A 15082-nucleotide genomic window follows, 5' to 3' on the forward strand; every position below is an offset into this window, starting at 1 on the left:
CGTTACGGTTAGTTTAAACGTTGGACTACCACTTAATCGCTATGACCGTATTACTTAATGTCTTTAAGCCGCAGAGTCTTAATCTGCAGTAAAATAGAGGTAAGAAAGGTACCTGCCTCACAGAATTGCTGTGAGGACTAAGTAAGGTACTCCTTATAAAAGCCTTGGCTCAGGGCCAGGTACATACACATATTCAATCACTCTTACTGTTCATATGTCAAATGCTTGCTACAAAGCAATTAATCTCACGGCTTTCAAGATTCTACTGATATCATTTAGAACAGTTAAAAAGGTTTTTTAAATAAATATTTATTAACCCTTTCTTGTTTCTGTCTTTCCAGAAGGAACCCCTAACGTTTTATGAATAGAAGCATTCAAAAGCAAAAGAAAAAAATTAATCACTGTATTTGAGGTGGGAGTGTTCTAACAATAACATTCAATATCAGAGAAGGGACAGGGAAGCAGACATAATTTTCACTCTCCTCTGGCAGGAAGCTGACAAATATGGAGGAAGGCATCGAGTCGCCGGCTGAGAGACCCACAAAGTAGCATAAGGCACCTGGTCACCAGCTTTGGAGCCCCTCACTACTGCACATGAAGGGGGCTCTGTTGGTTGGCTGGCTTGGGTTATGTGTGGGTGAGTGTGTAGTTAAGTCTTACAATTGCATCCTAAAACCAGGACACATAAAACATATAAATAAGGGTTTGGAAGGTGACAAAGAGTGCATAATAAATGAATTCTGTTCCTAACCTAAAGGAAGAGATAGACACCTAACTATAATCTAAGACAGACTTTGGTAAGGACTATTTTAGAGATGCCAGGTAAAAGGTGATAACATGGGGAGAGAATGACTTAGTGAGAGTCCCCTGCATATTGGCTCAAGAGAGAAAAGGCCATGGGTGATCTCTGCAAGACTCCATGGGTGCAGACACCTGGTTTATCTCATTTATCACAGTGTCCCAGCACCTAGCATAGAGCCTGGTAGATGTAGACAGTGATAAATGTGTTGAACAAATGACTGGATATATAAATTATTTTAAGATTATGAGCCCAAGAAGTGAAAAGACAGCATTAACAGGAACGTCAGTGGAAAAACACAAACATGATACTAGTTTGCAGCAGGGAGAATGGAAAGGACAGAGTTTAGTTCTTGATGCAGTAAATTTGCTGATGTTTTTGCAGAATGCAGAGTTAATGGGATCTTTAACAATACCGTATCATTAGTGTGGTGACAAAATCCAAGGTAAATGGGATTCAGACAATTAAAAATATAATCTAGATTTATCTTTTTAAGGATACTTTTCCTAGGGCACAGTCACCCTCAACTCGTACTTTTCTATTCACTCTCATAAAGACTTTCTCCATTTAGCCTGACCATCTTATCTTTTTACTACTTAGTGGAGTCTGTCATTTCCCAGTCTGAAAATTTCACTGTTCAAACCTGTTTCTTGATTACCTTTGCGAAAACCTGAGAATCTCTGCACTCATATTTTATTAATCTGCTGACTTCATCCATGGAAAGACTCATTTATCACCTTAGTGTTACCCAATATCACCATTTCTTAGTATTTGGCCCAAAGCCAATATAATTCAACTTTTAAAATATTCCTCTATATAAAACCTAGTCAATAACTCCTAGAAATATAAATAAAAGATCCTGCTTTAGTTTTAAATTCATCAGACATGGACTTCATGAGGCAATAGTGTCTTTTCCCAGAGGAGAATTCTAACCTTCCCTGTTCTCTATTCCCGCCTGTAGAGAAGAATTCCTGGTCTGCAGAAGGGCAATGGCAAAGCCATTTCCTGTGTGTCTGACGGAAATGATGCTTGGAAACAGAAAGATTTATTCCAAACTAACAGATCTCAAGTAGAATGCATCCCCAGTGGGCTAACTAATGGTAATCAGGCTAACTTAAGATGACTTACTTTCAGAACACTCTCACCCTCATACAGAGACCTATAGCCAAGACATTTGCCCCAAAATGAAATCTAAGATCCTTGCTGCAAAAAATTTAGCAAGGGGGATTATAATTCCAGGGCTGGAATGGGGGCACCCAAAGCAAAGCCCTTCTTCTTTTGGCCTTTGCACATGCTAAACACCCTCGAGTAAAGTCTGCCAGTTAAAACTCCTATCTACCTATATGGAGCTCAAAGCTTCACAGAGAAGAGGTCTGATGGTGAAAAAGTCCCACTGAATCACCAAAGAAATCCATGCTGGTTACTTATTTTTAACCAAAACAGGTTTTTCATTCTTTATTCCTTTATACTTGTAATTACAAAAATTTCCAAACATACAAAAGTATAGTATAATACACCCCCATGTACCCAACACCCAGCATCAAAAGTATTAATTCATGAATTCAAGAACAATCTTGTTCTCTGTATACCCCAACCTATTTCCCCAGTCCACACAATTGTTTAGAAATTCCCAGACATTATGCTACTCCATCATTGAATGTTTAGGTATGTATCTCTAAAAGACAAAGATTCCCCTTTCAAATCATAACCATAATATCTAAATTACAACCTCCAAAAAACAATTCCTTGATGTCATCATTCAGTGTTCAAATACTTGATTTTTCTATAAATGATCTTTTTAAAAATGCAATCTGTTTATTTGAATCAGTACCAAAACACAGAGTAAACGTGACTGGTGATAAGTCTCTTGATTTCTTTCCTATTGGCTGATAAGGCTCATGGGTGATTTGGGACAGTTTGTCCTCATGTGATTATATTGCCAACTGAAAACACAATCAGATTCGCTTATCTCGTTTTATTACTGATTCGGGGGGATTACCTTGTAACATTTAATTTTTAATTATATAATCATGCAAAACACATACATGGTTCCAAAGTCAAATTTACAAAATAGCATAACCTTATTCCCTCTCTGCCCAAAAGCTAAGTTTTTTAATATATTTCACAGTTTATCCTTCCATTTCTTAAAATATAAGCATGTGTGTACATTTATATTTACATCACCTCTTTCACAGTAAATAGTATCAGGCTATACATATTTTTCTTCACTGTGCCTTTTTTTTTTTAACATAACAGTGTATCCTAAAGCTCACTCCATAAATATATATAGATCTTTCTAATATCTTTTTTTTTGGTATCAGATAGTATCCATTCTGAAGATGTTTCATAGCTTATTCAACCAGTCCCCTATTTATAGAAAGACATTTGGATTATTTCCAATGTTTTCCTACTACAAAAAGTACTGTGAATGACAGCCTTGATAGTATATATTTCCATACTTCTGTCATTTCCGACAAGTGGGTAGCCCTCTGCTTTAAAAGGTAAACAGAGAAATAAATGTCATCAAAAAATTGAAAATAAAAAGCAAAACACAAGAAGACTGAGAGACAGGGAGAAAAACTGGCTCCAGACGAAGTGAAAATAATTTAAATTAATTAATATCCTCAGAGAAAATCAAGTGGATATTGCAGTCAGAAAAGAATAAACCGCTTCAAAAATGTGAGAATGAGAGAAAAGAGTAAAATACTACCTGAAAGATCTGTAAGATCAATTCCTCTTTCATGATCGGGATTCAACAGACACTGTCTCAAGTTGATAAATAAGGGGAGAAACATGTAACCCATAATATACATACAATATTAACGTATAAACAGAAAGATCTGGAAGGCATTGCCTCTGGGGAATGGTACTGGAATTAGGAATCACTGTGTACATTTTGTTTAATACCACTCTGTGTGCTTAGAATTTTTTCATAATAACATTTTAATTAAACATAAAATACAAGAATGAATAAATAAATGTGAACTGACATTTATATGCTTTCATTTGCAACATGTTTCCTGGAGCACTGAGGAACTGAGACTATTCTTATCTGCTGAAAATCTTCCAAGAGTACTATTAATAGGTGATAATTTACTCTGATGCCCAAAACACAGTGTGACAAGTGTGATTTACTTATAGCTAACACATTTTCCCGTGGAGCTTCTTCAGACTCCTCCTATCCATCACTCTCTTGCTCTCTTTTCCATTTTACTGGTCCTAATAATGATAAATAAAGTCTATAACTATCTATCTGTTGGCTTTCATATATGACCCTTTTTCTGTGCTTAAAAATTCAGGTGAATGGAATATTCTACTTTTCTTCCACAGAAAGTGAAATTAAGTTGTTTAATTTGGAATGTAATTCCCAATTAACGATTCGTATTAATGTGAATGAAAACACTCTCTCTTTCTTGAATTAAATAAATATCATTTTCCTCCAGATCCCATTTTTTTCCCAACCTGAGAGTTTGCCTCTTCAAAGAAGCCAGGTCTTGTTTGTCCTCAGAGAAATCATCATGCAACTACCCCACCAGATAACGTTTGCTTATGTATTCAGTGATCCCACCCTCATGATAATAGGTTGTCCCTCCTTAATAAGTATGTAAATGAGACTGATCTTTCTGCAGTTCTCAATTCTTTATAGATGTGAGTTAATGTCAGAAAGTCTCAGGTACTCGCAATGATATATCAATGCATACATCTCCACAAGCATGTTAATAATTTTATCTTTGAATTCAGCCAAGACTCTTCGTTGCATTGCTTCAATTCCTTGATTAGAGTTACCTGACTCTCAGCTGAAGTCTTTATAACTGTGCTACCATAGTCAAGACCCTTAACCTCTGTGCGAGTCAGCCACTTTCTCCGTAAAATGAGGATACCACCACCTATTTCACAGTTACATCCCTGAGCACCCTGCCTAAAATAGCATCTCCATCATGCTCTTTCCCCTTTATCTGATTTATTTTTCTTAATCATTGCCCTTCTCTCCATTTGCTATTACTCTATACTCTGTTCTTTCCTTTGTTCATACCTGTCTGCCACACAAGAGTATGTTTCTTGAGGCCAGGGCTCCACCTGCTTCTATTAATATCCACAGTCCTTAAAACAACGCTTAGCGCATGGCAGCTGCTCAATAAATGTTCTTGAATGAAGTGTATTGCTGAGTGATTCAACTGAAATAACATATGAGAGATGTATGGTTGGTGCCTTGGCAAAAAGTAAGCACCTCAGGAAAGGTAATATTCACCTTATAAACAACCACACTTGACAGAACATAAATACTCATTAAACTGTCAGAACCTAACTATTTAATAAGCAGAACCATTAAAGTGTGTGTGCGTGTGTGTTGGTTGGGTTGGTGTTTGCCTAAGGGCTCCAGGAACCAGTGAACTTTGGGAACCTTGGCTATATGAGTTAATGAGCAAACCACATTATGGCACATAGAAAGCAAAACATGTAATATGCCACGAAGTTCTGATACGTTGTGAGGTTGGCTAGAAACCCACTGAGAGAAGAAAGCTGTCAAAGAAAAGACATTCAAGCAACCAGAGAGCCTGAGTAAGCGTCCTGGATGCTGAATCAAAGGGTGTGCAAATGAGAGTATCAGGTTCCATAAGAACAGCCCATGCAGCTCGGATCTGGCCTCCCTGTGACCACAGAAAGAAAGGAAAAACATCTGAACACAAATGCCAGCTCTGAACGGTGAAACCACCCATGCAGGACAGACGCAGGAGGTGAGAGACAAGACGAGGTAAAGGGATGGAGGAGGCTGGCAATAAATTTGTGGAAATTCAGGATTTCCTATTCATTGCTACTTTGCCCTCTGCCACCTTCAGTAAGGTTTCACATGAATGAAATAATATTGGGCCTTCAATTTGACATCTGGGCATTTCCTGTCATTTTCGATCCTAGAACAATGTGATTTAGTGGTCTTAACCAAAAAATCGAAGTTCTACATTTCTTCATTAAAAAGTATTCATCTAATCTATACTTAAGTCCCTCTTATTACAGCCTGGCCTCAGATTAAATCTCTCACCATCTGTTTTTTAATAATTTCAGTACAATCTCATTGCCTCTGTGTGGTATGTGTACGTGTGCACACACGTGACTTTTAAATAATACAAACTTTTCCATCATTCCTATTTTCAGACATTCAACAGAGTTCCCTCACCTAGTTTCTGTGCTACACCAAGGCCTTACTTTCTGACAATTGCCGGACAAGTCGTTTTGGGTTTTTTAAGCTTCCAGAATACAGAACCCTTCTTGCCACTTCCCAAACTTATCAGACACGCAGTTCAGTGGGTTCACTGGATTCTCCTGCCCCTTTTCCTCCAGAGCATTGCGTTCCCCGGGACAGTGCCAGTGAGGCCTTTATCAGTCTGTGCCTTCAGTTTCTCCTTACTCATCGGCTTTTCTCCAGCTGTTAGCTTTTTTATAAAAGCCATTCTCCCACCATTTTTAAACTGTAAGAGATCCGAAACTTTAAGAAAATTCCTGGGCTGCTTCTTTGCTCGGGCAGGAATAGCTCACTAACGGGCTCACATGAAGTGACTTACCTTTAGGCAAGAGGAAGAAAATTTAAGTAGGCTGAACTGCCCTGGTACCCAGTTGCTCTTCTCTGTTTCACGTTTGATGTCTTCTCTTCCCTTGGAGGCAGCAGGCCAGGCTGAAATCCGGCCATCACCATTTATTAACCCTGTCACCTTAAGAAGGACACGAAACTTCTTGATTCCCTGTGTCCTCATCTGTAAGATGGTGACAATAATAACCTTTTCCCCTGATGGTAAAGACTGAATATAAATGACCGACAGGTTAAACACAGGACACAGTAGCATTTTCCCCTTTTTCCTTCTTAGGTTGTTTACCGTTACTATTGTTAACGAACTGCTCATCAATTCAACACTTAAGTTATCAGGATATGGATTTTGTGATGGATTATGTGAAACAATGAAAGTGGAACGACTAAGACAAATCAGGTCGTTTTATTTTTTATCATAAGCAAGTTCTAATTCTTCCTCCTTCAACAATACTGTAGGCAATCATTCTAAGTAGGCAGGTTAACAAAAATAGGATAAGTAAGCAAAAGGGGCTTCTTTACACAGATACCTTTGCTTCCGAGCTCTGCTCTCCTCGCACACTGTAAGAGCTCATTGTCGGCAGGAGATAGCAGAGAGCATGTGTGTTATTAAAAGCACTCCTGCTGGAGCCTGGGGCCAGCATGATGGATTACATACTTGCTCAAGGTTCCTTTCCACTCTGTGATTCCATAACTCTAACAAGACAACTTTTAAAATTCCAACACTACCAAACAATTTTCCTACAGGGGTGTTATTTAAATAAGGGACTTTGATTTACATGGAAGAGGCAGGATTGTCTCCAGTCCAAACCAGAATGATGAGAAAAACACTACAGTTGGAAATCAGAATCTCAGAATTGAAACCTCCCTTCTCTGATCATCGGTCACCTGATCTGAAAAATGTGGGCTGAGCTCAGCACACTCTTATGTTTCATTTCAGCTTTGAAATTATGATTCTGGGATAAGGCTGCGGCCCATGGTGGCGGTAGGTACAGCGGCAGGCCGTGAATAAACACGTGCGAACTGCTCCCTTTTCGGAAGTGATCTGGGACCACTACCACTTTCAGCACCGGTTACCTCTGAGAAAGGGGTGAGGGTGGAGAATAAAATGAAAGAAAAATATTAACAGACATGGGTGAGGATGATTAGGTGCTCCCTATTCTAAAACAGTAACTTCAAATAACTGGTCAAAGATGTGCCTTTGTGCGCCAGAAACGTTCAGAAAAGGACTTGGGTATGACTTAAAGATAATGATCCTCCTTATCAGTGATGGTATTGGCTTTTGGCCTCGGAAATTAACCACACTGCTGGCTGGCATAGCCATCCTTTCTTCCAGACAGCACGTACATTTCCTCCTCCCATGCCCTGGAGAGTAGCTAATTAGTACCATCATGGGCCCAAAATAAGTAGGAGACTAGTCCTCACTGTCTAAACGCCCAGATTATTTTAATATTCCCAGAGTAACCACGGCAACCAAAGTTTAAGAAACAGAATATTACTGCCAATAAAACTTTCCAATGCATTCGATTTTGTAAGACAGTTATTCTTTAAAACAACAACAAAAAAATGGTGTTAAGTTTTAATGACACTTGGAAAAATTTTCCGTATTAACTTCCAGCTTTATAATCTAACTAAGCCTACACCAATAAAATCTTAATCATCATCAAGCACTTCACACACACACACACACACACACCCCCACACCCAGTATATTTATCTATCGGAGATACCGTATCTTTAAGTATACATTTATAAATAGGCCCAAAGAGAAATTTTCATTGAAATGTTCATAATTTCCAGAAAATCTTCACATACTGCATGACACTTGCATATAACGTTTTAATTAATTCCCTATTCATGAAACACTTGGGTATTTGCACAGTTCAGATGATTAATGAGCAGGAGTGTGAGGACGCAGTAAAGATTGTCTAATAAACTCTTCCTCAAGATGCTTCATACGTGCAAAGCACTGCAGTTCAGTAAATGACACAGTGGCCTGGCGGAAATGCTCCAAGCTGTTCTGCCCAAGATCCGACCTCTTCTGGCCCTGTGTGATTCAGGCCAGGCGAGTGGCATGGAAGACCCTCGGGCTATGAGGAAAGACAGAGCAAGAGCATGTGGCCCTCTGCAGCCCCCAGAAGCCAATTTAAAAATAGACCAGTGTCCTTCCTCCTAAACAAATATTGGAAATGTGATTGCCGTGGAGAAATCACTCTGGCAGAGGGGAAAGACAAGGAGTAAAAGATGTTCCTTTCCGAAGAATTGTTCCCATTTACTCGTCCCTACAACAGACATTATCTGACACAGTCTCCAAAACTCTCTGCAAAGTATGTATGGAAACTCCATTTATCTGATGGGAACCTGGAGCTCAGGTAGACAAGGGGCAGGGACCTGAGCCCTAGTTTTCACAACTTCAAAGACCTCTCCTGTAAAAGAACTGTTAGCAAATCTGTACTCTTAAGAGAGATTTTTATATCCCTAGTTATAGATACGAGAGGTTTTGAGAGCCTCACTTGACCATTCACTTCCCTTGACACTAGGTTTGGCCCATGAACTTGGTCTGATCAATGAAGAGCTGAAGGGATGTGCCACCCCAGGCAAAAGCTCTGGGACCTAACCTGTAGTTGGCCCCATCTCCTCTTTCCCAGACAGAGGCTGATCCGTCCACTTGAATTCGAATGAAGACAACAGGAACACAATCGGTGCTGACCCATATGTGCACATGCAGAATGAGCAAGAAATGCATCTTGGCCGTTGTATAAGCCGCTAAGAGGGTATCATTTATTACCACAGCACAACCAGCAGTCTCGACTAGTCACAGCTCCTTTCTGACATTCACCTGGAATGAACCAACTGTCTCCAAGAAGCCTGCCCTCTGACATTGCCTTTCATCAGCTAGCAGTGAGCTTCAGAAGTCCCTCTGGATGAGCTACCCCAGAGGAAACACAGGGTAAACAGTCGGGCTTTAAAAGCAGCAAGTACACTCCACCAAAGAGGTAAATCTGTATGAATAAGGGGCCAACCAAGGCCTCTGGACAATTCCTGGTAATATTCAAGGAGGCCTTTTCTCAGTGTTATTCAAAATACTCTACTCACCTTCCCCAACACAAATTCTGAAAAAAACGCAGCCCCTTTACATATATTTAAGTTGCCACCCTGAAATTTTCATCATAAGTTTTAAAGTTATTTTTTGTTAGTAGGAGATATGAAATATTAAATATTTTATAAGACAAAATAAGATGAGGATTGACTTTGAAATCAGTATTTCATGACATGCTTTGATAAAATAGGTTTTAACTATCATATTGAAAACTGCCCTGAATCCAAAAGGAAACACATGAAATATGTATTTGTGGTTTTATCCAATATATCTCTAAAACTTTGGTAGTCCTGGAAAACATTGCTAATTTTAACAGAACCAGCCCCGCTAACCCACATTGCAATGCCCAGTTTATCCTTATCAGAATTATACTTAAGATGCAGAAAGGCAAGAAACCATCAGGTTTAAATTTCTTTGATGAATCATTAAAGGAGCCCTCCTCCAAAACAAGTATTTCTAATCATCCTTTCTTTTTTTTTGATGCATAGGAGATTTCTAACTCCGGAGCAAATGTGCTAACACATCAGATGGGTGAAGAAAGGCCTTCACTGAGGGAAGAAGTGTGCAAAGCAGACACTTTTTCTCGGGCAGTTTTAGAAAAGAGTAAGTATGGAAGTTGAGAATCTTGAAAGCAGCATGTTATTGTAAGCCCTTAAAACTATCTGTGCATTCATACCCCTGGAAAGGGTGCACACCTCTATTGCAAGAATATGTTTTACACACATATAAAACACGGTTGGTGTGTATGTGATGAAGAAGCCAAGGAGCAGGCTAACCTCCTGGGTGCTTTCTGGATTCAAAAAACAAGTCTGAGCAGAAAGCCTAAACTCAGTTGCAGTTACTCGCCCCCCAAGACCAGGGGACAAGGCCTCACTGTGATGGCACCGGCAGCAGCTCCAGTAAAGCACCGGGAATCGCTCCTGGGGCCCCACTGAAGACCGAGAATTGTGTTCCCAGCACTCAAATCGTGTATCTTAGAATGCCAACAAGACCATAAAATGTTTTCCAGTTTTATACATATTTAAGAACTCGTGGGTAATATATCTAAACTCTTCTTCTAAAAAGACCCCTGCTAGCAACAACACTTTTGAATAAAGAACTGTCAACACTGGCAGATTCAGAACTTCTGCTGAGAAGAATTTACCACAGCAGAGCAATCTAAGTACATCATGCCATGCAGTGGTGGTTTCATAACGATATATTCCCAGGCTGGGGGAAGGGAGGGTTTTTATTAAGCTATGGATACATTAAATATCATTATAAAGTAATCCTCTACTATTATTTCAATGGCATTTTCTGAACACAGCATTATAGTTCAACAAGCCACCTGGGCAGGCACCAAAAAAAAAAAAAATACTGTGTGCTGGTCTTATTAAAAAAAAAACTGTCTCAGAAAGACTTACACACCAAATGCATTGAAGTGGCACAGAACAAAATATTACACTTTTACACCCACTGTCCCATGAAAGCAGCATGTTACTCCAAACACAAAATAGCAATTTTATAAAATCAATCTCTTTCCTCCTCTCTTAAAAATTGATGACTATGATGACTCTAGCCTTGTTAGAAGTGTGGGTTTGGATCCTACAATAAGGTTGTATATATGTTAACATCAGACTTTGGCAGGGAACTCTTATTTGAGCAATGTAGTAGCCATGATCATTTTAACATATTTCTTTTTGGAAGGCAGTGGGGAGACAAAAAATAAATCCGTATTACGGTGTATATGGAAAAACATTAAAAATAATCTAACATAATGGTTAATTAACATATCAAGCATAAACTAAACAACATAATCCAAACACAAAACATGAAAAAGAACCGCCAGATAACAAAATACATTGCCTTTCATCTTCACTGTGACACATTTTTAGAAGCAGACCTCTCTGTATCACAATCAACTTTGATTTAATAAAGTTAAACCACACAATATAACAATTGTATATCAAATAGAATTCTTCACACCACATTTTATCGCATTTTCCATCATATTATGCACTTGAATTCCTTCAAGTACTGCCTCTGTGATCTCTTCCCTACCTCTCCTCCGAGCTTCCAGAATCAGTGTCTAGTACTGGATAAGAATGTCCACATGGTTATTTCTCCTGCATTGTCAAACCCCTCCCAAAAAAAAAAATCCAAAACCAAATTGAAACGCTTTGCCCACAACTTTCTTTTTCTTCCTAAATCCAGTAGCATCATCACCTATTTACTCCCTTAGGATCCTCTTCCAATCTTCCATCTTCACACTCTGTATCCAAACACTTGACGGGTGCTCCAAGTTTCTCATATGTTCAACCACTAAATGCTACAATTCAGTTCATTCTTTTGTATTCCCATTACTCCACTTTTCCTCCCTTCTTGTCATTTTTACCTTCTGTACTTTCATATCATTAGACGGATGTTGGAATTTATGAATCCATCTTCCACATCTCTTAAATTGTAAATTTTCCATCACTTTTCCCATATCTTTGTCCCTGCACATGCTGGGAAACTTGCTTAGGCTGATCTTCTAAATCACTGGCTCACTACTAAGCTGTTTCCAGGCTACTGTGTACTCTATCAGTTATGTTTTTATTTTAATAATTTATTGTCTATTTCCAAGGCCTCTAAATGTCTATCCTTATTCTGCAAACCCTTGTTTTGGTTTTATTAATGTCAAGACATTTATCACCCTGAAGATATTAAATATTTTCATTTTACAGTCTTTTTCAGACTACTTGATTACCTCTATTTCCTTGGGAGCGAATCCTTGTGTGTGTTAAGGAATTGTGACCTCTTTCAGGATGGCATCCTTTCTCAGGTCTCCGTAATTCCCTACTGACTTTCTCTTTTATGTGAGATAATTTTCCCTTGTGTTCTTTTGCTTAACCTCATCTACTTTAATTTTTTTTAGAAGATATGTAATCATTGGTTTTTTAATCACCTTATCTTTTATGTATTTCTCTGAGTTTTCTGTGGGAAGGGAAGATTTTCATATATGCTTTCTTCATCACTTTTGAACTCAAGGTCTCTGATCACCAGTCCAGGGGATTTGGGCACCAGCCTCCTAACTCATCTCTCCTCCCTAGCCTCTTACATCACACTGCAACCAGTACCATCCTCAGAAGACCTGATCGTTGAGTTTGGTGTTATTCTTTTCTCTAAAGTGTGGTAAAACACATTTTTTAGATCCTTCACTCTCAAGAGGAAAAAGAACTCTATAGTAGAGATCTTAGCAGAGATTACAAAGGGAAAAACCCCTAATTTTGAGTTCCATCCCCTATTCCAATCTAATTCCCCACTTCATCTTTTAAAAATCACTACCCTCTAGCCATTCCAACCACTCAGAGAATCTATGCAATTTCATGCTCCCCTGCCTGTGCTGAAGCTCACTTCACTTCCATGTCCCTTCCACTCACAAACATCCAGATAAAATTCTACTCTCTGGTCTAGGAACCCTCGCCTACGCTATGGACATTTCACTATCTGGGCCTCATATAGATATTACCCATATCCCTGTTGGTGTACTAGATCATTCTGCCCTAATGTGTTAGAATCCCTAACTAGGTCATAAATTCCTGAGGACAAAGGTTATTTATTATTTCTTTTCATACTTCAGGCAGCACCTAGCATAATGTTCAGCCTATACTAGGATATTCTCAACAACATTTTGGAAATGAAAGATGACATGACCCCTGTTCCAGTGACTAGCTGTGCTATTTGGCAAATATATATTCATAAAATTAAGTTCAAGGAATTAAGGAATTAAAGGAAGTGAAGTCATTCAAAGCAGGATTCAGTATCATAGCTTTAGATGGTAGGAAAAAGAAACTTCGGCTTCCTGAAACTCCGAACCTACACCAGTCTCAAGTACCATTTTTCCTTTCTAAAAAGCCCCCAGTGATAGCCCAGTCCTCTGGGTTCTACTGCCTGCCTGCCTCTTTGATTGCATTAACCACCCGAAATGCAACTGTCCATGTCTCCATCTACCCTACTAGATTATTCCTGCTGAGAGCAGAAACCAGATACAGTGTTTATCAGAATAAATAAAAAAGGTGTTGACTAAGTAAATGTTTAAATATCACACTTTCCCTTATTTGTCCACAGAATAGTCTCAAGCAATAAGGAAAGCTGTTATTCTCATTTTCCAACAACTAACTAGAATAAATAAATGTTAAATGGTCACGGGGAAAGGAACCTGGTAGTAGAATTTAGGTCTTCTTGAAATTCATCACCGCATTTCTAAATACTCCTACATACCAGGAAGCATCCATGGTCAGGAATACAAGAATGGGACAATTTGGAGCTCTTCAAATAAAGGAAATAGTCCTTACAATAACATAGTGGACAAAACCAACCTTTAAAAAAAAAAAAGCAGAGCTCTGTTCTAAGAGCTTCTAGCACATAATTAATATTACAAACAAAATCATCATCCACACACTGATCAGCCCAGCATCACCATTTCTACATGCCCAGGGTGACCGTATTAATTTATCCTGTTCAGAAGGACTTTAAACAGCCATGAACATCGCCAGATTGAGCATATGTTAATTTCTACCAATACAGCATTTTCATTACACACAACCCCCTCTACTACAAACAAGATGCTTCCACTAAAACCTCATAGAACTACAGAGATTTTAAGTTATTATTGCTCTTACTATTCATTTTATTAGCTATTTATTGAGTGGTTACTACATGCCAGGCATGTTGCTAAGAGCTACATAAATGATCTCATTTACTCCTCATAAAAATATTACAAATTAAGTAGTATCATTACCAGATTTTTAAAATGAGAACAAGGGCTCAAAGATAGGAAGCAATGCACCCCAGGTCATGCAGCTAGTAAGGGGTGGAGAGGGGAATAGTTCCTAGTCCTTTCTGGTGCCACAGTCCTGGCTCCTCCCATGACAGACACTGACCCACATTAGTGTCCACTGGAAGGATGTGTTTGGTCAGATATTCTCATAAGTTTGACATTATCATCACACTGAATTGCACGAAATTGGTATATTTGTAGGTTCAACCTAATAGAATGTTAATATTCTATTCTAATATTAGTATCTGTAGCTTTTGCTTTCTTGAAAATGTATTGTTTTCTTTTTATTTTGTATAGTACATATATTTCACAACTCCAACAATTATTATTATTACAAATTACAGTATAGCCAATAAGATATAAACACCAGTCAGTCCCTTAAGTACTTCCCCAATTCTGATCACAGGTTGATTATATGAGAAACACACTGGAAAGAAGAAGCCAGGAATTCTCCCCCTAAGAAAACCATTTCCAGATCAGCACATTCTAGAGCTATGGACAATGACTGGTTTCTGCAAACCCGCAATGACTTACTAGTATGAGATCTCTATTTCCTTTAAAATGTAAATTTTTTTAATTAACAATTCCAAGAAGAGAGAATAAAATAAAATAAATGCTAGCATTTGGGAGTAAATGCTCCCTTTGGTAAGAGAGTTTAGAAACTAGGACATTTGCACAATCAACTCTCCTCTTTTTCACCTCCATCCATCTCTGTGTCTTTCCTTCTGGTCTTAGAGAAAAAAGTGTCCTGCTTCTTCAAGAACTAGTCCTCCCATCCATGCTCTTTATCCCAACCTCTGCGAC

At 38.6% G+C, this 15082-nt stretch overlaps 1 protein-coding gene across 1 annotated transcript in view; it reads right to left on the reverse strand.

The window, feature by feature from the left end:
* The window catches only part of HS6ST3 (heparan sulfate 6-O-sulfotransferase 3), a 588333-nt gene that overhangs the window by 517060 nt on the left and 56191 nt on the right, over positions 1-15082 (reverse strand). The window lies entirely within an intron of this gene.

The sequence above is a fragment of the Camelus dromedarius genome, chromosome 13 (assembly GCF_036321535.1).
Source record: "Camelus dromedarius isolate mCamDro1 chromosome 13, mCamDro1.pat, whole genome shotgun sequence".
Lineage (NCBI taxonomy): Eukaryota > Metazoa > Chordata > Mammalia > Artiodactyla > Camelidae > Camelus > Camelus dromedarius.